The sequence below is a fragment of the Ranitomeya imitator genome, unplaced genomic scaffold, assembly GCF_032444005.1.
Source record: "Ranitomeya imitator isolate aRanImi1 unplaced genomic scaffold, aRanImi1.pri SCAFFOLD_340, whole genome shotgun sequence".
Taxonomy (NCBI): Eukaryota; Metazoa; Chordata; class Amphibia; order Anura; family Dendrobatidae; genus Ranitomeya; species Ranitomeya imitator.
The window spans coordinates 633-23810 of NW_027193481.1; the positions used below are offsets into that span (position 1 = coordinate 633).

Sequence of the window (23178 nt, forward strand, 5' to 3'; positions counted from 1 at the left end):
GGAATTTGTGCATGCGGTCACAAATGTAGTATGTATGGCCGAACTACTCGTAGGATACTTCAATTTAAACACTTCATGCTGACAGACAGCAGGCAGGCAGGCAGGCAGGCAGGCAGGCAGGCAGGCAGGCAGGCAGGCAGGCAGGGGCCTAATTTTGTAGATGGCACAATATATTAGCAACACTGTTACAAAGGCCTCATTCGGGCCTACATCTTAACACACCTGTTGCAACCAGCAAAGATTGCTTGATTGCTTGATTGATTGATTGCATATTGGATGCAATCCAATGCTGAACATGCACAGGTGAAAGCAAGGCACAGGAAATGTTGCAAACGGTCCAGTGAAACTGAGCAAATTGCTACATTTGCCACCTGAAACGTGCTTCTTTGACCCTGAAAAGAATTCTCAGAAAGTGTTAAATGACAACTTGCTGGGCTGATTTCAATTCAATCTGTTTTTGGAAACCGGATCAGAGAAGGGGTGCACTGTTCCCGGAGATACTGCAATAACGGGTCAATGCGTGGAGTGGACAGAGCAAGCTCCATTTCCAGCTCCCTGTTCTAAAAATCCATTTAATATATGGTCCCCAAATAGGGGACGTATCAGATATTAAACTGATAAGAACAGATACTACACTTGATCTTAGCCAAAAGGCCGAGAAGCGATAGCCTGAAATGGTTTGCCACTCCAGACGCCCCATGGCCCACAACCAGGACTCACTGTGGAGAGAGCCCAAAAGATGATTGCCCAGGGGAAGACATTTTTTTTCTAAACTCTGGATGCCTTCTCAAATGGCAGTTCTGGTGTGTGTGGGGGCGTGTGGGGGGTGTGTGGGGGTGTGTGGGGGTGTGTTCAATTTGGGCCCAACGCGTTTTTAAAAAATCTGCCTAACTCCGCCTAATCTGCATAACGCCGCCTGATCTGCATAACTCCGCCCATCTGAACACACCCTCCATCCCTTTGGCGCTCCAGAGTGCAACTATTAGTGCAAGTCTGCAAATTGCCCCTTTAAAAAAAAAAAAGACAATCCCCCTACCATGTGGTCTGCTGCTGTTCCAGCAGCAGACTGAAGACGGCGCCATTTTTCTCTGCCTTAGATAAGTCCAGAGCCCATTGTGACACGTGAGAGTTCCGGAGTCAATGGCTGAAGGCCCCATTGTGACAGCAGCAGCAGGTGAAGGTTCCGTGCATAGATTCTATCTACTGCAGGCGGGCAGGCAGCAGCAGCGCACCCAGTTGGTCAAAAGCATTAGAATACTACTCACACAGTACAAGACAAAATAGACAAGACTAGCACATTCAAGATCATCACAGACACCATTTTTCCTTCTTTATTGAAATACATATCATACACCACATAATTAAAAGTCAGTGGTCCACAAGAGGGAGCCAATGTTTTACAAAGGAATTTGTGCATGCGGTCACAAATGTAGTATGTATGGCCGAACTACTCGTAGGATACTTCAATTTAAACACTTCATGCTGACAGACAGCAGGCAGGCAGGCAGGCAGGCAGGCAGGCAGGCAGGCAGGCAGGCAGGCAGGCAGGGGCCTAATTTTGTAGATGGCACAATATATTAGCAACACTGTTACAAAGGCCTCATTCGGGCCTACATCTTAACACACCTGTTGCAACCAGCAAAGATTGCTTGATTGCTTGATTGATTGATTGCATATTGGATGCAATCCAATGCTGAACATGCACAGGTGAAAGCAAGGCACAGGAAATGTTGCAAACGGTCCAGTGAAACTGAGCAAATTGCTACATTTGCCACCTGAAACGTGCTTCTTTGACCCTGAAAAGAATTCTCAGAAAGTGTTAAATGACAACTTGCTGGGCTGATTTCAATTCAATCTGTTTTTGGAAACCGGATCAGAGAAGGGGTGCACTGTTCCCGGAGATACTGCAATAACGGGTCAATGCGTGGAGTGGACAGAGCAAGCTCCATTTCCAGCTCCCTGTTCTAAAAATCCATTTAATATATGGTCCCCAAATAGGGGACGTATCAGATATTAAACTGATAAGAACAGATACTACACTTGATCTTAGCCAAAAGGCCGAGAAGCGATAGCCTGAAATGGTTTGCCACTCCAGACGCCCCATGGCCCACAACCAGGACTCACTGTGGAGAGAGCCCAAAAGATGATTGCCCAGGGGAAGACATTTTTTTTCTAAACTCTGGATGCCTTCTCAAATGGCAGTTCTGGTGTGTGTGGGGGCGTGTGGGGGGTGTGTGGGGGTGTGTGGGGGTGTGTTCAATTTGGGCCCAACGCGTTTTTAAAAAATCTGCCTAACTCCGCCTAATCTGCATAACGCCGCCTGATCTGCATAACTCCGCCCATCTGAACACACCCTCCATCCCTTTGGCGCTCCAGAGTGCAACTATTAGTGCAAGTCTGCAAATTGCCCCTTTAAAAAAAAAAAAGACAATCCCCCTACCATGTGGTCTGCTGCTGTTCCAGCAGCAGACTGAAGACGGCGCCATTTTTCTCTGCCTTAGATAAGTCCAGAGCCCATTGTGACACGTGAGAGTTCCGGAGTCAATGGCTGAAGGCCCCATTGTGACAGCAGCAGCAGGTGAAGGTTCCGTGCATAGATTCTATCTACTGCAGGCGGGCAGGCAGCAGCAGCGCACCCAGTTGGTCAAAAGCATTAGAATACTACTCACACAGTACAAGACAAAATAGACAAGACTAGCACATTCAAGATCATCACAGACACCATTTTTCCTTCTTTATTGAAATACATATCATACACCACATAATTAAAAGTCAGTGGTCCACAAGAGGGAGCCAATGTTTTACAAAGGAATTTGTGCATGCGGTCACAAATGTAGTATGTATGGCCGAACTACTCGTAGGATACTTCAATTTAAACACTTCATGCTGACAGACAGCAGGCAGGCAGGCAGGCAGGCAGGCAGGCAGGCAGGCAGGCAGGCAGGCAGGCAGGGGCCTAATTTTGTAGATGGCACAATATATTAGCAACACTGTTACAAAGGCCTCATTCGGGCCTACATCTTAACACACCTGTTGCAACCAGCAAAGATTGCTTGATTGCTTGATTGATTGATTGCATATTGGATGCAATCCAATGCTGAACATGCACAGGTGAAAGCAAGGCACAGGAAATGTTGCAAACGGTCCAGTGAAACTGAGCAAATTGCTACATTTGCCACCTGAAACGTGCTTCTTTGACCCTGAAAAGAATTCTCAGAAAGTGTTAAATGACAACTTGCTGGGCTGATTTCAATTCAATCTGTTTTTGGAAACCGGATCAGAGAAGGGGTGCACTGTTCCCGGAGATACTGCAATAACGGGTCAATGCGTGGAGTGGACAGAGCAAGCTCCATTTCCAGCTCCCTGTTCTAAAAATCCATTTAATATATGGTCCCCAAATAGGGGACGTATCAGATATTAAACTGATAAGAACAGATACTACACTTGATCTTAGCCAAAAGGCCGAGAAGCGATAGCCTGAAATGGTTTGCCACTCCAGACGCCCCATGGCCCACAACCAGGACTCACTGTGGAGAGAGCCCAAAAGATGATTGCCCAGGGGAAGACATTTTTTTTCTAAACTCTGGATGCCTTCTCAAATGGCAGTTCTGGTGTGTGTGGGGGCGTGTGGGGGGTGTGTGGGGGTGTGTGGGGGTGTGTTCAATTTGGGCCCAACGCGTTTTTAAAAAATCTGCCTAACTCCGCCTAATCTGCATAACGCCGCCTGATCTGCATAACTCCGCCCATCTGAACACACCCTCCATCCCTTTGGCGCTCCAGAGTGCAACTATTAGTGCAAGTCTGCAAATTGCCCCTTTAAAAAAAAAAAAGACAATCCCCCTACCATGTGGTCTGCTGCTGTTCCAGCAGCAGACTGAAGACGGCGCCATTTTTCTCTGCCTTAGATAAGTCCAGAGCCCATTGTGACACGTGAGAGTTCCGGAGTCAATGGCTGAAGGCCCCATTGTGACAGCAGCAGCAGGTGAAGGTTCCGTGCATAGATTCTATCTACTGCAGGCGGGCAGGCAGCAGCAGCGCACCCAGTTGGTCAAAAGCATTAGAATACTACTCACACAGTACAAGACAAAATAGACAAGACTAGCACATTCAAGATCATCACAGACACCATTTTTCCTTCTTTATTGAAATACATATCATACACCACATAATTAAAAGTCAGTGGTCCACAAGAGGGAGCCAATGTTTTACAAAGGAATTTGTGCATGCGGTCACAAATGTAGTATGTATGGCCGAACTACTCGTAGGATACTTCAATTTAAACACTTCATGCTGACAGACAGCAGGCAGGCAGGCAGGCAGGCAGGCAGGCAGGCAGGCAGGCAGGCAGGCAGGCAGGGGCCTAATTTTGTAGATGGCACAATATATTAGCAACACTGTTACAAAGGCCTCATTCGGGCCTACATCTTAACACACCTGTTGCAACCAGCAAAGATTGCTTGATTGCTTGATTGATTGATTGCATATTGGATGCAATCCAATGCTGAACATGCACAGGTGAAAGCAAGGCACAGGAAATGTTGCAAACGGTCCAGTGAAACTGAGCAAATTGCTACATTTGCCACCTGAAACGTGCTTCTTTGACCCTGAAAAGAATTCTCAGAAAGTGTTAAATGACAACTTGCTGGGCTGATTTCAATTCAATCTGTTTTTGGAAACCGGATCAGAGAAGGGGTGCACTGTTCCCGGAGATACTGCAATAACGGGTCAATGCGTGGAGTGGACAGAGCAAGCTCCATTTCCAGCTCCCTGTTCTAAAAATCCATTTAATATATGGTCCCCAAATAGGGGACGTATCAGATATTAAACTGATAAGAACAGATACTACACTTGATCTTAGCCAAAAGGCCGAGAAGCGATAGCCTGAAATGGTTTGCCACTCCAGACGCCCCATGGCCCACAACCAGGACTCACTGTGGAGAGAGCCCAAAAGATGATTGCCCAGGGGAAGACATTTTTTTTCTAAACTCTGGATGCCTTCTCAAATGGCAGTTCTGGTGTGTGTGGGGGCGTGTGGGGGGTGTGTGGGGGTGTGTGGGGGTGTGTTCAATTTGGGCCCAACGCGTTTTTAAAAAATCTGCCTAACTCCGCCTAATCTGCATAACGCCGCCTGATCTGCATAACTCCGCCCATCTGAACACACCCTCCATCCCTTTGGCGCTCCAGAGTGCAACTATTAGTGCAAGTCTGCAAATTGCCCCTTTAAAAAAAAAAAAGACAATCCCCCTACCATGTGGTCTGCTGCTGTTCCAGCAGCAGACTGAAGACGGCGCCATTTTTCTCTGCCTTAGATAAGTCCAGAGCCCATTGTGACACGTGAGAGTTCCGGAGTCAATGGCTGAAGGCCCCATTGTGACAGCAGCAGCAGGTGAAGGTTCCGTGCATAGATTCTATCTACTGCAGGCGGGCAGGCAGCAGCAGCGCACCCAGTTGGTCAAAAGCATTAGAATACTACTCACACAGTACAAGACAAAATAGACAAGACTAGCACATTCAAGATCATCACAGACACCATTTTTCCTTCTTTATTGAAATACATATCATACACCACATAATTAAAAGTCAGTGGTCCACAAGAGGGAGCCAATGTTTTACAAAGGAATTTGTGCATGCGGTCACAAATGTAGTATGTATGGCCGAACTACTCGTAGGATACTTCAATTTAAACACTTCATGCTGACAGACAGCAGGCAGGCAGGCAGGCAGGCAGGCAGGCAGGCAGGCAGGCAGGCAGGCAGGCAGGGGCCTAATTTTGTAGATGGCACAATATATTAGCAACACTGTTACAAAGGCCTCATTCGGGCCTACATCTTAACACACCTGTTGCAACCAGCAAAGATTGCTTGATTGCTTGATTGATTGATTGCATATTGGATGCAATCCAATGCTGAACATGCACAGGTGAAAGCAAGGCACAGGAAATGTTGCAAACGGTCCAGTGAAACTGAGCAAATTGCTACATTTGCCACCTGAAACGTGCTTCTTTGACCCTGAAAAGAATTCTCAGAAAGTGTTAAATGACAACTTGCTGGGCTGATTTCAATTCAATCTGTTTTTGAAACCGGATCAGAGAAGGGGTGCACTGTTCCCGGAGATACTGCAATAACGGGTCAATGCGTGGAGTGGACAGAGCAAGCTCCATTTCCAGCTCCCTGTTCTAAAAATCCATTTAATATATGGTCCCCAAATAGGGGACGTATCAGATATTAAACTGATAAGAACAGATACTACACTTGATCTTAGCCAAAAGGCCGAGAAGCGATAGCCTGAAATGGTTTGCCACTCCAGACGCCCCATGGCCCACAACCAGGACTCACTGTGGAGAGAGCCCAAAAGATGATTGCCCAGGGGAAGACATTTTTTTTCTAAACTCTGGATGCCTTCTCAAATGGCAGTTCTGGTGTGTGTGGGGGCGTGTGGGGGGTGTGTGGGGGTGTGTGGGGGTGTGTTCAATTTGGGCCCAACGCGTTTTTAAAAAATCTGCCTAACTCCGCCTAATCTGCATAACGCCGCCTGATCTGCATAACTCCGCCCATCTGAACACACCCTCCATCCCTTTGGCGCTCCAGAGTGCAACTATTAGTGCAAGTCTGCAAATTGCCCCTTTAAAAAAAAAAAAGACAATCCCCCTACCATGTGGTCTGCTGCTGTTCCAGCAGCAGACTGAAGACGGCGCCATTTTTCTCTGCCTTAGATAAGTCCAGAGCCCATTGTGACACGTGAGAGTTCCGGAGTCAATGGCTGAAGGCCCCATTGTGACAGCAGCAGCAGGTGAAGGTTCCGTGCATAGATTCTATCTACTGCAGGCGGGCAGGCAGCAGCAGCGCACCCAGTTGGTCAAAAGCATTAGAATACTACTCACACAGTACAAGACAAAATAGACAAGACTAGCACATTCAAGATCATCACAGACACCATTTTTCCTTCTTTATTGAAATACATATCATACACCACATAATTAAAAGTCAGTGGTCCACAAGAGGGAGCCAATGTTTTACAAAGGAATTTGTGCATGCGGTCACAAATGTAGTATGTATGGCCGAACTACTCGTAGGATACTTCAATTTAAACACTTCATGCTGACAGACAGCAGGCAGGCAGGCAGGCAGGCAGGCAGGCAGGCAGGCAGGCAGGCAGGCAGGCAGGGGCCTAATTTTGTAGATGGCACAATATATTAGCAACACTGTTACAAAGGCCTCATTCGGGCCTACATCTTAACACACCTGTTGCAACCAGCAAAGATTGCTTGATTGCTTGATTGATTGATTGCATATTGGATGCAATCCAATGCTGAACATGCACAGGTGAAAGCAAGGCACAGGAAATGTTGCAAACGGTCCAGTGAAACTGAGCAAATTGCTACATTTGCCACCTGAAACGTGCTTCTTTGACCCTGAAAAGAATTCTCAGAAAGTGTTAAATGACAACTTGCTGGGCTGATTTCAATTCAATCTGTTTTTGGAAACCGGATCAGAGAAGGGGTGCACTGTTCCCGGAGATACTGCAATAACGGGTCAATGCGTGGAGTGGACAGAGCAAGCTCCATTTCCAGCTCCCTGTTCTAAAAATCCATTTAATATATGGTCCCCAAATAGGGGACGTATCAGATATTAAACTGATAAGAACAGATACTACACTTGATCTTAGCCAAAAGGCCGAGAAGCGATAGCCTGAAATGGTTTGCCACTCCAGACGCCCCATGGCCCACAACCAGGACTCACTGTGGAGAGAGCCCAAAAGATGATTGCCCAGGGGAAGACATTTTTTTTCTAAACTCTGGATGCCTTCTCAAATGGCAGTTCTGGTGTGTGTGGGGGCGTGTGGGGGGTGTGTGGGGGTGTGTGGGGGTGTGTTCAATTTGGGCCCAACGCGTTTTTAAAAAATCTGCCTAACTCCGCCTAATCTGCATAACGCCGCCTGATCTGCATAACTCCGCCCATCTGAACACACCCTCCATCCCTTTGGCGCTCCAGAGTGCAACTATTAGTGCAAGTCTGCAAATTGCCCCTTTAAAAAAAAAAAAGACAATCCCCCTACCATGTGGTCTGCTGCTGTTCCAGCAGCAGACTGAAGACGGCGCCATTTTTCTCTGCCTTAGATAAGTCCAGAGCCCATTGTGACACGTGAGAGTTCCGGAGTCAATGGCTGAAGGCCCCATTGTGACAGCAGCAGCAGGTGAAGGTTCCGTGCATAGATTCTATCTACTGCAGGCGGGCAGGCAGCAGCAGCGCACCCAGTTGGTCAAAAGCATTAGAATACTACTCACACAGTACAAGACAAAATAGACAAGACTAGCACATTCAAGATCATCACAGACACCATTTTTCCTTCTTTATTGAAATACATATCATACACCACATAATTAAAAGTCAGTGGTCCACAAGAGGGAGCCAATGTTTTACAAAGGAATTTGTGCATGCGGTCACAAATGTAGTATGTATGGCCGAACTACTCGTAGGATACTTCAATTTAAACACTTCATGCTGACAGACAGCAGGCAGGCAGGCAGGCAGGCAGGCAGGCAGGCAGGCAGGCAGGCAGGCAGGCAGGGGCCTAATTTTGTAGATGGCACAATATATTAGCAACACTGTTACAAAGGCCTCATTCGGGCCTACATCTTAACACACCTGTTGCAACCAGCAAAGATTGCTTGATTGCTTGATTGATTGATTGCATATTGGATGCAATCCAATGCTGAACATGCACAGGTGAAAGCAAGGCACAGGAAATGTTGCAAACGGTCCAGTGAAACTGAGCAAATTGCTACATTTGCCACCTGAAACGTGCTTCTTTGACCCTGAAAAGAATTCTCAGAAAGTGTTAAATGACAACTTGCTGGGCTGATTTCAATTCAATCTGTTTTTGGAAACCGGATCAGAGAAGGGGTGCACTGTTCCCGGAGATACTGCAATAACGGGTCAATGCGTGGAGTGGACAGAGCAAGCTCCATTTCCAGCTCCCTGTTCTAAAAATCCATTTAATATATGGTCCCCAAATAGGGGACGTATCAGATATTAAACTGATAAGAACAGATACTACACTTGATCTTAGCCAAAAGGCCGAGAAGCGATAGCCTGAAATGGTTTGCCACTCCAGACGCCCCATGGCCCACAACCAGGACTCACTGTGGAGAGAGCCCAAAAGATGATTGCCCAGGGGAAGACATTTTTTTTTCTAAACTCTGGATGCCTTCTCAAATGGCAGTTCTGGTGTGTGTGGGGGCGTGTGGGGGGTGTGTGGGGGTGTGTGGGGGTGTGTTCAATTTGGGCCCAACGCGTTTTTAAAAAATCTGCCTAACTCCGCCTAATCTGCATAACGCCGCCTGATCTGCATAACTCCGCCCATCTGAACACACCCTCCATCCCTTTGGCGCTCCAGAGTGCAACTATTAGTGCAAGTCTGCAAATTGCCCCTTTAAAAAAAAAAAAGACAATCCCCCTACCATGTGGTCTGCTGCTGTTCCAGCAGCAGACTGAAGACGGCGCCATTTTTCTCTGCCTTAGATAAGTCCAGAGCCCATTGTGACACGTGAGAGTTCCGGAGTCAATGGCTGAAGGCCCCATTGTGACAGCAGCAGCAGGTGAAGGTTCCGTGCATAGATTCTATCTACTGCAGGCGGGCAGGCAGCAGCAGCGCACCCAGTTGGTCAAAAGCATTAGAATACTACTCACACAGTACAAGACAAAATAGACAAGACTAGCACATTCAAGATCATCACAGACACCATTTTTCCTTCTTTATTGAAATACATATCATACACCACATAATTAAAAGTCAGTGGTCCACAAGAGGGAGCCAATGTTTTACAAAGGAATTTGTGCATGCGGTCACAAATGTAGTATGTATGGCCGAACTACTCGTAGGATACTTCAATTTAAACACTTCATGCTGACAGACAGCAGGCAGGCAGGCAGGCAGGCAGGCAGGCAGGCAGGCAGGCAGGCAGGCAGGCAGGGGCCTAATTTTGTAGATGGCACAATATATTAGCAACACTGTTACAAAGGCCTCATTCGGGCCTACATCTTAACACACCTGTTGCAACCAGCAAAGATTGCTTGATTGCTTGATTGATTGATTGCATATTGGATGCAATCCAATGCTGAACATGCACAGGTGAAAGCAAGGCACAGGAAATGTTGCAAACGGTCCAGTGAAACTGAGCAAATTGCTACATTTGCCACCTGAAACGTGCTTCTTTGACCCTGAAAAGAATTCTCAGAAAGTGTTAAATGACAACTTGCTGGGCTGATTTCAATTCAATCTGTTTTTGGAAACCGGATCAGAGAAGGGGTGCACTGTTCCCGGAGATACTGCAATAACGGGTCAATGCGTGGAGTGGACAGAGCAAGCTCCATTTCCAGCTCCCTGTTCTAAAAATCCATTTAATATATGGTCCCCAAATAGGGGACGTATCAGATATTAAACTGATAAGAACAGATACTACACTTGATCTTAGCCAAAAGGCCGAGAAGCGATAGCCTGAAATGGTTTGCCACTCCAGACGCCCCATGGCCCACAACCAGGACTCACTGTGGAGAGAGCCCAAAAGATGATTGCCCAGGGGAAGACATTTTTTTTCTAAACTCTGGATGCCTTCTCAAATGGCAGTTCTGGTGTGTGTGGGGGCGTGTGGGGGGTGTGTGGGGGTGTGTGGGGGTGTGTTCAATTTGGGCCCAACGCGTTTTTAAAAAATCTGCCTAACTCCGCCTAATCTGCATAACGCCGCCTGATCTGCATAACTCCGCCCATCTGAACACACCCTCCATCCCTTTGGCGCTCCAGAGTGCAACTATTAGTGCAAGTCTGCAAATTGCCCCTTTAAAAAAAAAAAAGACAATCCCCCTACCATGTGGTCTGCTGCTGTTCCAGCAGCAGACTGAAGACGGCGCCATTTTTCTCTGCCTTAGATAAGTCCAGAGCCCATTGTGACACGTGAGAGTTCCGGAGTCAATGGCTGAAGGCCCCATTGTGACAGCAGCAGCAGGTGAAGGTTCCGTGCATAGATTCTATCTACTGCAGGCGGGCAGGCAGCAGCAGCGCACCCAGTTGGTCAAAAGCATTAGAATACTACTCACACAGTACAAGACAAAATAGACAAGACTAGCACATTCAAGATCATCACAGACACCATTTTTCCTTCTTTATTGAAATACATATCATACACCACATAATTAAAAGTCAGTGGTCCACAAGAGGGAGCCAATGTTTTACAAAGGAATTTGTGCATGCGGTCACAAATGTAGTATGTATGGCCGAACTACTCGTAGGATACTTCAATTTAAACACTTCATGCTGACAGACAGCAGGCAGGCAGGCAGGCAGGCAGGCAGGCAGGCAGGCAGGCAGGCAGGCAGGCAGGGGCCTAATTTTGTAGATGGCACAATATATTAGCAACACTGTTACAAAGGCCTCATTCGGGCCTACATCTTAACACACCTGTTGCAACCAGCAAAGATTGCTTGATTGCTTGATTGATTGATTGCATATTGGATGCAATCCAATGCTGAACATGCACAGGTGAAAGCAAGGCACAGGAAATGTTGCAAACGGTCCAGTGAAACTGAGCAAATTGCTACATTTGCCACCTGAAACGTGCTTCTTTGACCCTGAAAAGAATTCTCAGAAAGTGTTAAATGACAACTTGCTGGGCTGATTTCAATTCAATCTGTTTTTGGAAACCGGATCAGAGAAGGGGTGCACTGTTCCCGGAGATACTGCAATAACGGGTCAATGCGTGGAGTGGACAGAGCAAGCTCCATTTTCCAGCTCCCTGTTCTAAAAATCCATTTAATATATGGTCCCCAAATAGGGGACGTATCAGATATTAAACTGATAAGAACAGATACTACACTTGATCTTAGCCAAAAGGCCGAGAAGCGATAGCCTGAAATGGTTTGCCACTCCAGACGCCCCATGGCCCACAACCAGGACTCACTGTGGAGAGAGCCCAAAAGATGATTGCCCAGGGGAAGACATTTTTTTTCTAAACTCTGGATGCCTTCTCAAATGGCAGTTCTGGTGTGTGTGGGGGCGTGTGGGGGGTGTGTGGGGGTGTGTGGGGGTGTGTTCAATTTGGGCCCAACGCGTTTTTAAAAAATCTGCCTAACTCCGCCTAATCTGCATAACGCCGCCTGATCTGCATAACTCCGCCCATCTGAACACACCCTCCATCCCTTTGGCGCTCCAGAGTGCAACTATTAGTGCAAGTCTGCAAATTGCCCCTTTAAAAAAAAAAAAGACAATCCCCCTACCATGTGGTCTGCTGCTGTTCCAGCAGCAGACTGAAGACGGCGCCATTTTTCTCTGCCTTAGATAAGTCCAGAGCCCATTGTGACACGTGAGAGTTCCGGAGTCAATGGCTGAAGGCCCCATTGTGACAGCAGCAGCAGGTGAAGGTTCCGTGCATAGATTCTATCTACTGCAGGCGGGCAGGCAGCAGCAGCGCACCCAGTTGGTCAAAAGCATTAGAATACTACTCACACAGTACAAGACAAAATAGACAAGACTAGCACATTCAAGATCATCACAGACACCATTTTTCCTTCTTTATTGAAATACATATCATACACCACATAATTAAAAGTCAGTGGTCCACAAGAGGGAGCCAATGTTTTACAAAGGAATTTGTGCATGCGGTCACAAATGTAGTATGTATGGCCGAACTACTCGTAGGATACTTCAATTTAAACACTTCATGCTGACAGACAGCAGGCAGGCAGGCAGGCAGGCAGGCAGGCAGGCAGGCAGGCAGGCAGGCAGGCAGGGGCCTAATTTTGTAGATGGCACAATATATTAGCAACACTGTTACAAAGGCCTCATTCGGGCCTACATCTTAACACACCTGTTGCAACCAGCAAAGATTGCTTGATTGCTTGATTGATTGATTGCATATTGGATGCAATCCAATGCTGAACATGCACAGGTGAAAGCAAGGCACAGGAAATGTTGCAAACGGTCCAGTGAAACTGAGCAAATTGCTACATTTGCCACCTGAAACGTGCTTCTTTGACCCTGAAAAGAATTCTCAGAAAGTGTTAAATGACAACTTGCTGGGCTGATTTCAATTCAATCTGTTTTTGGAAACCGGATCAGAGAAGGGGTGCACTGTTCCCGGAGATACTGCAATAACGGGTCAATGCGTGGAGTGGACAGAGCAAGCTCCATTTCCAGCTCCCTGTTCTAAAAATCCATTTAATATATGGTCCCCAAATAGGGGACGTATCAGATATTAAACTGATAAGAACAGATACTACACTTGATCTTAGCCAAAAGGCCGAGAAGCGATAGCCTGAAATGGTTTGCCACTCCAGACGCCCCATGGCCCACAACCAGGACTCACTGTGGAGAGAGCCCAAAAGATGATTGCCCAGGGGAAGACATTTTTTTTCTAAACTCTGGATGCCTTCTCAAATGGCAGTTCTGGTGTGTGTGGGGGCGTGTGGGGGGTGTGTGGGGGTGTGTGGGGGTGTGTTCAATTTGGGCCCAACGCGTTTTTAAAAAATCTGCCTAACTCCGCCTAATCTGCATAACGCCGCCTGATCTGCATAACTCCGCCCATCTGAACACACCCTCCATCCCTTTGGCGCTCCAGAGTGCAACTATTAGTGCAAGTCTGCAAATTGCCCCTTTAAAAAAAAAAAAGACAATCCCCCTACCATGTGGTCTGCTGCTGTTCCAGCAGCAGACTGAAGACGGCGCCATTTTTCTCTGCCTTAGATAAGTCCAGAGCCCATTGTGACACGTGAGAGTTCCGGAGTCAATGGCTGAAGGCCCCATTGTGACAGCAGCAGCAGGTGAAGGTTCCGTGCATAGATTCTATCTACTGCAGGCGGGCAGGCAGCAGCAGCGCACCCAGTTGGTCAAAAGCATTAGAATACTACTCACACAGTACAAGACAAAATAGACAAGACTAGCACATTCAAGATCATCACAGACACCATTTTTCCTTCTTTATTGAAATACATATCATACACCACATAATTAAAAGTCAGTGGTCCACAAGAGGGAGCCAATGTTTTACAAAGGAATTTGTGCATGCGGTCACAAATGTAGTATGTATGGCCGAACTACTCGTAGGATACTTCAATTTAAACACTTCATGCTGACAGACAGCAGGCAGGCAGGCAGGCAGGCAGGCAGGCAGGCAGGCAGGCAGGCAGGCAGGCAGGGGCCTAATTTTGTAGATGGCACAATATATTAGCAACACTGTTACAAAGGCCTCATTCGGGCCTACATCTTAACACACCTGTTGCAACCAGCAAAGATTGCTTGATTGCTTGATTGATTGATTGCATATTGGATGCAATCCAATGCTGAACATGCACAGGTGAAAGCAAGGCACAGGAAATGTTGCAAACGGTCCAGTGAAACTGAGCAAATTGCTACATTTGCCACCTGAAACGTGCTTCTTTGACCCTGAAAAGAATTCTCAGAAAGTGTTAAATGACAACTTGCTGGGCTGATTTCAATTCAATCTGTTTTTGGAAACCGGATCAGAGAAGGGGTGCACTGTTCCCGGAGATACTGCAATAACGGGTCAATGCGTGGAGTGGACAGAGCAAGCTCCATTTCCAGCTCCCTGTTCTAAAAATCCATTTAATATATGGTCCCCAAATAGGGGACGTATCAGATATTAAACTGATAAGAACAGATACTACACTTGATCTTAGCCAAAAGGCCGAGAAGCGATAGCCTGAAATGGTTTGCCACTCCAGACGCCCCATGGCCCACAACCAGGACTCACTGTGGAGAGAGCCCAAAAGATGATTGCCCAGGGGAAGACATTTTTTTTCTAAACTCTGGATGCCTTCTCAAATGGCAGTTCTGGTGTGTGTGGGGGCGTGTGGGGGGTGTGTGGGGGTGTGTGGGGGTGTGTTCAATTTGGGCCACCAACGCGTTTTTAAAAAATCTGCCTAACTCCGCCTAATCTGCATAACGCCGCCTGATCTGCATAACTCCGCCCATCTGAACACACCCTCCATCCCTTTGGCGCTCCAGAGTGCAACTATTAGTGCAAGTCTGCAAATTGCCCCTTTAAAAAAAAAAAAGACAATCCCCCTACCATGTGGTCTGCTGCTGTTCCAGCAGCAGACTGAAGACGGCGCCATTTTTCTCTGCCTTAGATAAGTCCAGAGCCCATTGTGACACGTGAGAGTTCCGGAGTCAATGGCTGAAGGCCCCATTGTGACAGCAGCAGCAGGTGAAGGTTCCGTGCATAGATTCTATCTACTGCAGGCGGGCAGGCAGCAGCAGCGCACCCAGTTGGTCAAAAGCATTAGAATACTACTCACACAGTACAAGACAAAATAGACAAGACTAGCACATTCAAGATCATCACAGACACCATTTTTCCTTCTTTATTGAAATACATATCATACACCACATAATTAAAAGTCAGTGGTCCACAAGAGGGAGCCAATGTTTTACAAAGGAATTTGTGCATGCGGTCACAAATGTAGTATGTATGGCCGAACTACTCGTAGGATACTTCAATTTAAACACTTCATGCTGACAGACAGCAGGCAGGCAGGCAGGCAGGCAGGCAGGCAGGCAGGCAGGCAGGCAGGCAGGCAGGGGCCTAATTTTGTAGATGGCACAATATATTAGCAACACTGTTACAAAGGCCTCATTCGGGCCTACATCTTAACACACCTGTTGCAACCAGCAAAGATTGCTTGATTGCTTGATTGATTGATTGCATATTGGATGCAATCCAATGCTGAACATGCACAGGTGAAAGCAAGGCACAGGAAATGTTGCAAACGGTCCAGTGAAACTGAGCAAATTGCTACATTTGCCACCTGAAACGTGCTTCTTTGACCCTGAAAAGAATTCTCAGAAAGTGTTAAATGACAACTTGCTGGGCTGATTTCAATTCAATCTGTTTTTGGAAACCGGATCAGAGAAGGGGTGCACTGTTCCCGGAGATACTGCAATAACGGGTCAATGCGTGGAGTGGACAGAGCAAGCTCCATTTCCAGCTCCCTGTTCTAAAAATCCATTTAATATATGGTCCCCAAATAGGGGACGTATCAGATATTAAACTGATAAGAACAGATACTACACTTGATCTTAGCCAAAAGGCCGAGAAGCGATAGCCTGAAATGGTTTGCCACTCCAGACGCCCCATGGCCCACAACCAGGACTCACTGTGGAGAGAGCCCAAAAGATGATTGCCCAGGGGAAGACATTTTTTTTCTAAACTCTGGATGCCTTCTCAAATGGCAGTTCTGGTGTGTGTGGGGGCGTGTGGGGGGTGTGTGGGGGTGTGTGGGGGTGTGTTCAATTTGGGCCCAACGCGTTTTTAAAAAATCTGCCTAACTCCGCCTAATCTGCATAACGCCGCCTGATCTGCATAACTCCGCCCATCTGAACACACCCTCCATCCCTTTGGCGCTCCAGAGTGCAACTATTAGTGCAAGTCTGCAAATTGCCCCTTTAAAAAAAAAAAAGACAATCCCCCTACCATGTGGTCTGCTGCTGTTCCAGCAGCAGACTGAAGACGGCGCCATTTTTCTCTGCCTTAGATAAGTCCAGAGCCCATTGTGACACGTGAGAGTTCCGGAGTCAATGGCTGAAGGCCCCATTGTGACAGCAGCAGCAGGTGAAGGTTCCGTGCATAGATTCTATCTACTGCAGGCGGGCAGGCAGCAGCAGCGCACCCAGTTGGTCAAAAGCATTAGAATACTACTCACACAGTACAAGACAAAATAGACAAGACTAGCACATTCAAGATCATCACAGACACCATTTTTCCTTCTTTATTGAAATACATATCATACACCACATAATTAAAAGTCAGTGGTCCACAAGAGGGAGCCAATGTTTTACAAAGGAATTTGTGCATGCGGTCACAAATGTAGTATGTATGGCCGAACTACTCGTAGGATACTTCAATTTAAACACTTCATGCTGACAGACAGCAGGCAGGCAGGCAGGCAGGCAGGCAGGCAGGCAGGCAGGCAGGCAGGCAGGCAGGGGCCTAATTTTGTAGATGGCACAATATATTAGCAACACTGTTACAAAGGCCTCATTCGGGCCTACATCTTAACACACCTGTTGCAACCAGCAAAGATTGCTTGATTGCTTGATTGATTGATTGCATATTGGATGCAATCCAATGCTGAACATGCACAGGTGAAAGCAAGGCACAGGAAATGTTGCAAACGGTCCAGTGAAACTGAGCAAATTGCTACATTTGCCACCTGAAACGTGCTTCTTTGACCCTGAAAAGAATTCTCAGAAAGTGTTAAATGACAACTTGCTGGGCTGATTTCAATTCAATCTGTTTTTGGAAACCGGATCAGAGAAGGGGTGCACTGTTCCCGGAGATACTGCAATAACGGGTCAATGCGTGGAGTGGACAGAGCAAGCTCCATTTCCAGCTCCCTGTTCTAAAAATCCATTTAATATATGGTCCCCAAATAGGGGACGTATCAGATATTAAACTGATAAGAACAGATACTACACTTGATCTTAGCCAAAAGGCCGAGAAGCGATAGCCTGAAATGGTTTGCCACTCCAGACGCCCCATGGCCCACAACCAGGACTCACTGTGGAGAGAGCCCAAAAGATGATTGCCCAGGGGAAGACATTTTTTTTCTAAACTCTGGATGCCTTCTCAAATGGCAGTTCTGGTGTGTGTGGGGGCGTGTGGGGGGTGTGTGGGGGTGTGTGGGGGTGTGTTCAATTTGGGCCCAACGCGTTTTTAAAAAATCTGCCTAACTCCGCCTAATCTGCATAACGCCGCCTGATCTGCATAACTCCGCCCATCTGAACACACCCTCCATCCCTTTGGCGCTCCAGAGTGCAACTATTAGTGCAAGTCTGCAAATTGCCCCTTTAAAAAAAAAAAAGACAATCCCCCTACCATGTGGTCTGCTGCTGTTCCAGCAGCAGACTGAAGACGGCGCCATTTTTCTCTGCCTTAGATAAGTCCAGAGCCCATTGTGACACGTGAGAGTTCCGGAGTCAATGGCTGAAGGCCCCATTGTGACAGCAGCAGCAGGTGAAGGTTCCGTGCATAGATTCTATCTACTGCAGGCGGGCAGGCAGCAGCAGCGCACCCAGTTGGTCAAAAGCATTAGAATACTACTCACACAGTACAAGACAAAATAGACAAGACTAGCACATTCAAGATCATCACAGACACCATTTTTCCTTCTTTATTGAAATACATATCATACACCACATAATTAAAAGTCAGTGGTCCACAAGAGGGAGCCAATGTTTTACAAAGGAATTTGTGCATGCGGTCACAAATGTAGTATGTATGGCCGAACTACTCGTAGGATACTTCAATTTAAACACTTCATGCTGACAGACAGCAGGCAGGCAGGCAGGCAGGCAGGCAGGCAGGCAGGCAGGCAGGCAGGCAGGCAGGGGCCTAATTTTGTAGATGGCACAATATATTAGCAACACTGTTACAAAGGCCTCATTCGGGCCTACATCTTAACACACCTGTTGCAACCAGCAAAGATTGCTTGATTGCTTGATTGATTGATTGCATATTGGATGCAATCCAATGCTGAACATGCACAGGTGAAAGCAAGGCACAGGAAATGTTGCAAACGGTCCAGTGAAACTGAGCAAATTGCTACATTTGCCACCTGAAACGTGCTTCTTTGACCCTGAAAAGAATTCTCAGAAAGTGTTAAATGACAACTTGCTGGGCTGATTTCAATTCAATCTGTTTTTGGAAACCGGATCAGAGAAGGGGTGCACTGTTCCCGGAGATACTGCAATAACGGGTCAATGCGTGGAGTGGACAGAGCAAGCTCCATTTCCAGCTCCCTGTTCTAAAAATCCATTTAATATATGGTCCCCAAATAGGGGACGTATCAGATATTAAACTGATAAGAACAGATACTACACTTGATCTTAGCCAAAAGGCCGAGAAGCGATAGCCTGAAATGGTTTGCCACTCCAGACGCCCCATGGCCCACAACCAGGACTCACTGTGGAGAGAGCCCAAAAGATGATTGCCCAGGGGAAGACATTTTTTTTCTAAACTCTGGATGCCTTCTCAAATGGCAGTTCTGGTGTGTGTGGGGGCGTGTGGGGGGTGTGTGGGGGTGTGTGGGGGTGTGTTCAATTTGGGCCCAACGCGTTTTTAAAAAATCTGCCTAACTCCGCCTAATCTGCATAACGCCGCCTGATCTGCATAACTCCGCCCATCTGAACACACCCTCCATCCCTTTGGCGCTCCAGAGTGCAACTATTAGTGCAAGTCTGCAAATTGCCCCTTTAAAAAAAAAAAAGACAATCCCCCTACCATGTGGTCTGCTGCTGTTCCAGCAGCAGACTGAAGACGGCGCCATTTTTCTCTGCCTTAGATAAGTCCAGAGCCCATTGTGACACGTGAGAGTTCCGGAGTCAATGGCTGAAGGCCCCATTGTGACAGCAGCAGCAGGTGAAGGTTCCGTGCATAGATTCTATCTACTGCAGGCGGGCAGGCAGCAGCAGCGCACCCAGTTGGTCAAAAGCATTAGAATACTACTCACACAGTACAAGACAAAATAGACAAGACTAGCACATTCAAGATCATCACAGACACCATTTTTCCTTCTTTATTGAAATACATATCATACACCACATAATTAAAAGTCAGTGGTCCACAAGAGGGAGCCAATGTTTTACAAAGGAATTTGTGCATGCGGTCACAAATGTAGTATGTATGGCCGAACTACTCGTAGGATACTTCAATTTAAACACTTCATGCTGACAGACAGCAGGCAGGCAGGCAGGCAGGCAGGCAGGCAGGCAGGCAGGCAGGCAGGCAGGCAGGGGCCTAATTTTGTAGATGGCACAATATATTAGCAACACTGTTACAAAGGCCTCATTCGGGCCTACATCTTAACACACCTGTTGCAACCAGCAAAGATTGCTTGATTGCTTGATTGATTGATTGCATATTGGATGCAATCCAATGCTGAACATGCACAGGTGAAAGCAAGGCACAGGAAATGTTGCAAACGGTCCAGTGAAACTGAGCAAATTGCTACATTTGCCACCTGAAACGTGCTTCTTTGACCCTGAAAAGAATTCTCAGAAAGTGTTAAATGACAACTTGCTGGGCTGATTTCAATTCAATCTGTTTTTGGAAACCGGATCAGAGAAGGGGTGCACTGTTCCCGGAGATACTGCAATAACGGGTCAATGCGTGGAGTGGACAGAGCAAGCTCCATTTCCAGCTCCCTGTTCTAAAAATCCATTTAATATATGGTCCCCAAATAGGGGACGTATCAGATATTAAACTGATAAGAACAGATACTACACTTGATCTTAGCCAAAAGGCCGAGAAGCGATAGCCTGAAATGGTTTGCCACTCCAGACGCCCCATGGCCCACAACCAGGACTCACTGTGGAGAGAGCCCAAAAGATGATTGCCCAGGGGAAGACATTTTTTTTCTAAACTCTGGATGCCTTCTCAAATGGCAGTTCTGGTGTGTGTGGGGGCGTGTGGGGGGTGTGTGGGGGTGTGTGGGGGTGTGTTCAATTTGGGCCCAACGCGTTTTTAAAAAATCTGCCTAACTCCGCCTAATCTGCATAACGCCGCCTGATCTGCATAACTCCGCCCATCTGAACACACCCTCCATCCCTTTGGCGCTCCAGAGTGCAACTATTAGTGCAAGTCTGCAAATTGCCCCTTTAAAAAAAAAAAAGACAATCCCCCTACCATGTGGTCTGCTGCTGTTCCAGCAGCAGACTGAAGACGGCGCCATTTTTCTCTGCCTTAGATAAGTCCAGAGCCCATTGTGACACGTGAGAGTTCCGGAGTCAATGGCTGAAGGCCCCATTGTGACAGCAGCAGCAGGTGAAGGTTCCGTGCATAGATTCTATCTACTGCAGGCGGGCAGGCAGCAGCAGCGCACCCAGTTGGTCAAAAGCATTAGAATACTACTCACACAGTACAAGACAAAATAGACAAGACTAGCACATTCAAGATCATCACAGACACCATTTTTCCTTCTTTATTGAAATACATATCATACACCACATAATTAAAAGTCAGTGGTCCACAAGAGGGAGCCAATGTTTTACAAAGGAATTTGTGCATGCGGTCACAAATGTAGTATGTATGGCCGAACTACTCGTAGGATACTTCAATTTAAACACTTCATGCTGACAGACAGCAGGCAGGCAGGCAGGCAGGCAGGCAGGCAGGCAGGCAGGCAGGCAGGCAGGCAGGGGCCTAATTTTGTAGATGGCACAATATATTAGCAACACTGTTACAAAGGCCTCATTCGGGCCTACATCTTAACACACCTGTTGCAACCAGCAAAGATTGCTTGATTGCTTGATTGATTGATTGCATATTGGATGCAATCCAATGCTGAACATGCACAGGTGAAAGCAAGGCACAGGAAATGTTGCAAACGGTCCAGTGAAACTGAGCAAATTGCTACATTTGCCACCTGAAACGTGCTTCTTTGACCCTGAAAAGAATTCTCAGAAAGTGTTAAATGACAACTTGCTGGGCTGATTTCAATTCAATCTGTTTTTGGAAACCGGATCAGAGAAGGGGTGCACTGTTCCCGGAGATACTGCAATAACGGGTCAATGCGTGGAGTGGACAGAGCAAGCTCCATTTCCAGCTCCCTGTTCTAAAAATCCATTTAATATATGGTCCCCAAATAGGGGACGTATCAGATATTAAACTGATAAGAACAGATACTACACTTGATCTTAGCCAAAAGGCCGAGAAGCGATAGCCTGAAATGGTTTGCCACTCCAGACGCCCCATGGCCCACAACCAGGACTCACTGTGGAGAGAGCCCAAAAGATGATTGCCCAGGGGAAGACATTTTTTTTCTAAACTCTGGATGCCTTCTCAAATGGCAGTTCTGGTGTGTGTGGGGGCGTGTGGGGGGTGTGTGGGGGTGTGTGGGGGTGTGTTCAATTTGGGCCCAACGCGTTTTTAAAAAATCTGCCTAACTCCGCCTAATCTGCATAACGCCGCCTGATCTGCATAACTCCGCCCATCTGAACACACCCTCCATCCCTTTGGCGCTCCAGAGTGCAACTATTAGTGCAAGTCTGCAAATTGCCCCTTTAAAAAAAAAAAAGACAATCCCCCTACCATGTGGTCTGCTGCTGTTCCAGCAGCAGACTGAAGACGGCGCCATTTTTCTCTGCCTTAGATAAGTCCAGAGCCCATTGTGACACGTGAGAGTTCCGGAGTCAATGGCTGAAGGCCCCATTGTGACAGCAGCAGCAGGTGAAGGTTCCGTGCATAGATTCTATCTACTGCAGGCGGGCAGGCAGCAGCAGCGCACCCAGTTGGTCAAAAGCATTAGAATACTACTCACACAGTACAAGACAAAATAGACAAGACTAGCACATTCAAGATCATCACAGACACCATTTTTCCTTCTTTATTGAAATACATATCATACACCACATAATTAAAAGTCAGTGGTCCACAAGAGGGAGCCAATGTTTTACAAAGGAATTTGTGCATGCGGTCACAAATGTAGTATGTATGGCCGAACTACTCGTAGGATACTTCAATTTAAACACTTCATGCTGACAGACAGCAGGCAGGCAGGCAGGCAGGCAGGCAGGCAGGCAGGCAGGCAGGCAGGCAGGCAGGGGCCTAATTTTGTAGATGGCACAATATATTAGCAACACTGTTACAAAGGCCTCATTCGGGCCTACATCTTAACACACCTGTTGCAACCAGCAAAGATTGCTTGATTGCTTGATTGATTGATTGCATATTGGATGCAATCCAATGCTGAACATGCACAGGTGAAAGCAAGGCACAGGAAATGTTGCAAACGGTCCAGTGAAACTGAGCAAATTGCTACATTTGCCACCTGAAACGTGCTTCTTTGACCCTGAAAAGAATTCTCAGAAAGTGTTAAATGACAACTTGCTGGGCTGATTTCAATTCAATCTGTTTTTGGAAACCGGATCAGAGAAGGGGTGCACTGTTCCCGGAGATACTGCAATAACGGGTCAATGCGTGGAGTGGACAGAGCAAGCTCCATTTCCAGCTCCCTGTTCTAAAAATCCATTTAATATATGGTCCCCAAATAGGGGACGTATCAGATATTAAACTGATAAGAACAGATACTACACTTGATCTTAGCCAAAAGGCCGAGAAGCGATAGCCTGAAATGGTTTGCCACTCCAGACGCCCCATGGCCCACAACC

The 23178-nt window shown here is 47.0% G+C and overlaps 17 non-coding genes across 17 annotated transcripts; all 17 read right to left on the bottom strand.

The window, feature by feature from the left end:
* Window positions 1-475: 475 nt before the first annotated feature.
* LOC138653388 (U2 spliceosomal RNA) lies at window positions 476-666 on the bottom strand. The gene has a single exon (XR_011315860.1). It is a non-coding gene; the product is annotated as a U2 spliceosomal RNA (small nuclear RNA).
* A 1213-nt stretch (window positions 667-1879) lies between these two features.
* On the bottom strand, window positions 1880-2070 carry LOC138653399 (U2 spliceosomal RNA). The gene has a single exon (XR_011315871.1). It is a non-coding gene; the product is annotated as a U2 spliceosomal RNA (small nuclear RNA).
* Window positions 2071-3283: 1213 nt separating this feature from the next.
* Window positions 3284-3474, bottom strand: LOC138653409 (U2 spliceosomal RNA). Its single transcript, XR_011315880.1, has one exon. It is a non-coding gene; the product is annotated as a U2 spliceosomal RNA (small nuclear RNA).
* Window positions 3475-4687: 1213 nt separating this feature from the next.
* LOC138653410 (U2 spliceosomal RNA) lies at window positions 4688-4878 on the bottom strand. The gene has a single exon (XR_011315881.1). It is a non-coding gene; the product is annotated as a U2 spliceosomal RNA (small nuclear RNA).
* A 1212-nt stretch (window positions 4879-6090) lies between these two features.
* LOC138653411 (U2 spliceosomal RNA) lies at window positions 6091-6281 on the bottom strand. Its single transcript, XR_011315882.1, has one exon. It is a non-coding gene; the product is annotated as a U2 spliceosomal RNA (small nuclear RNA).
* Window positions 6282-7494: 1213 nt separating this feature from the next.
* LOC138653389 (U2 spliceosomal RNA) lies at window positions 7495-7685 on the bottom strand. The gene has a single exon (XR_011315861.1). It is a non-coding gene; the product is annotated as a U2 spliceosomal RNA (small nuclear RNA).
* A 1213-nt stretch (window positions 7686-8898) lies between these two features.
* LOC138653390 (U2 spliceosomal RNA) lies at window positions 8899-9089 on the bottom strand. The gene has a single exon (XR_011315862.1). It is a non-coding gene; the product is annotated as a U2 spliceosomal RNA (small nuclear RNA).
* Window positions 9090-10303: 1214 nt separating this feature from the next.
* Window positions 10304-10494, bottom strand: LOC138653391 (U2 spliceosomal RNA). The gene has a single exon (XR_011315863.1). It is a non-coding gene; the product is annotated as a U2 spliceosomal RNA (small nuclear RNA).
* Window positions 10495-11707: 1213 nt separating this feature from the next.
* Window positions 11708-11899, bottom strand: LOC138653408 (U2 spliceosomal RNA). Its single transcript, XR_011315879.1, has one exon. It is a non-coding gene; the product is annotated as a U2 spliceosomal RNA (small nuclear RNA).
* A 1213-nt stretch (window positions 11900-13112) lies between these two features.
* Window positions 13113-13303, bottom strand: LOC138653392 (U2 spliceosomal RNA). The gene has a single exon (XR_011315864.1). It is a non-coding gene; the product is annotated as a U2 spliceosomal RNA (small nuclear RNA).
* Window positions 13304-14516: 1213 nt separating this feature from the next.
* On the bottom strand, window positions 14517-14707 carry LOC138653393 (U2 spliceosomal RNA). The gene has a single exon (XR_011315865.1). It is a non-coding gene; the product is annotated as a U2 spliceosomal RNA (small nuclear RNA).
* Window positions 14708-15922: 1215 nt separating this feature from the next.
* LOC138653394 (U2 spliceosomal RNA) lies at window positions 15923-16113 on the bottom strand. Its single transcript, XR_011315866.1, has one exon. It is a non-coding gene; the product is annotated as a U2 spliceosomal RNA (small nuclear RNA).
* A 1213-nt stretch (window positions 16114-17326) lies between these two features.
* Window positions 17327-17517, bottom strand: LOC138653395 (U2 spliceosomal RNA). Its single transcript, XR_011315867.1, has one exon. It is a non-coding gene; the product is annotated as a U2 spliceosomal RNA (small nuclear RNA).
* A 1213-nt stretch (window positions 17518-18730) lies between these two features.
* On the bottom strand, window positions 18731-18921 carry LOC138653396 (U2 spliceosomal RNA). Its single transcript, XR_011315868.1, has one exon. It is a non-coding gene; the product is annotated as a U2 spliceosomal RNA (small nuclear RNA).
* A 1213-nt stretch (window positions 18922-20134) lies between these two features.
* On the bottom strand, window positions 20135-20325 carry LOC138653397 (U2 spliceosomal RNA). Its single transcript, XR_011315869.1, has one exon. It is a non-coding gene; the product is annotated as a U2 spliceosomal RNA (small nuclear RNA).
* A 1213-nt stretch (window positions 20326-21538) lies between these two features.
* Window positions 21539-21729, bottom strand: LOC138653398 (U2 spliceosomal RNA). The gene has a single exon (XR_011315870.1). It is a non-coding gene; the product is annotated as a U2 spliceosomal RNA (small nuclear RNA).
* A 1213-nt stretch (window positions 21730-22942) lies between these two features.
* Window positions 22943-23133, bottom strand: LOC138653400 (U2 spliceosomal RNA). The gene has a single exon (XR_011315872.1). It is a non-coding gene; the product is annotated as a U2 spliceosomal RNA (small nuclear RNA).
* Between the last annotated feature and the right edge of the window lie 45 nt (window positions 23134-23178).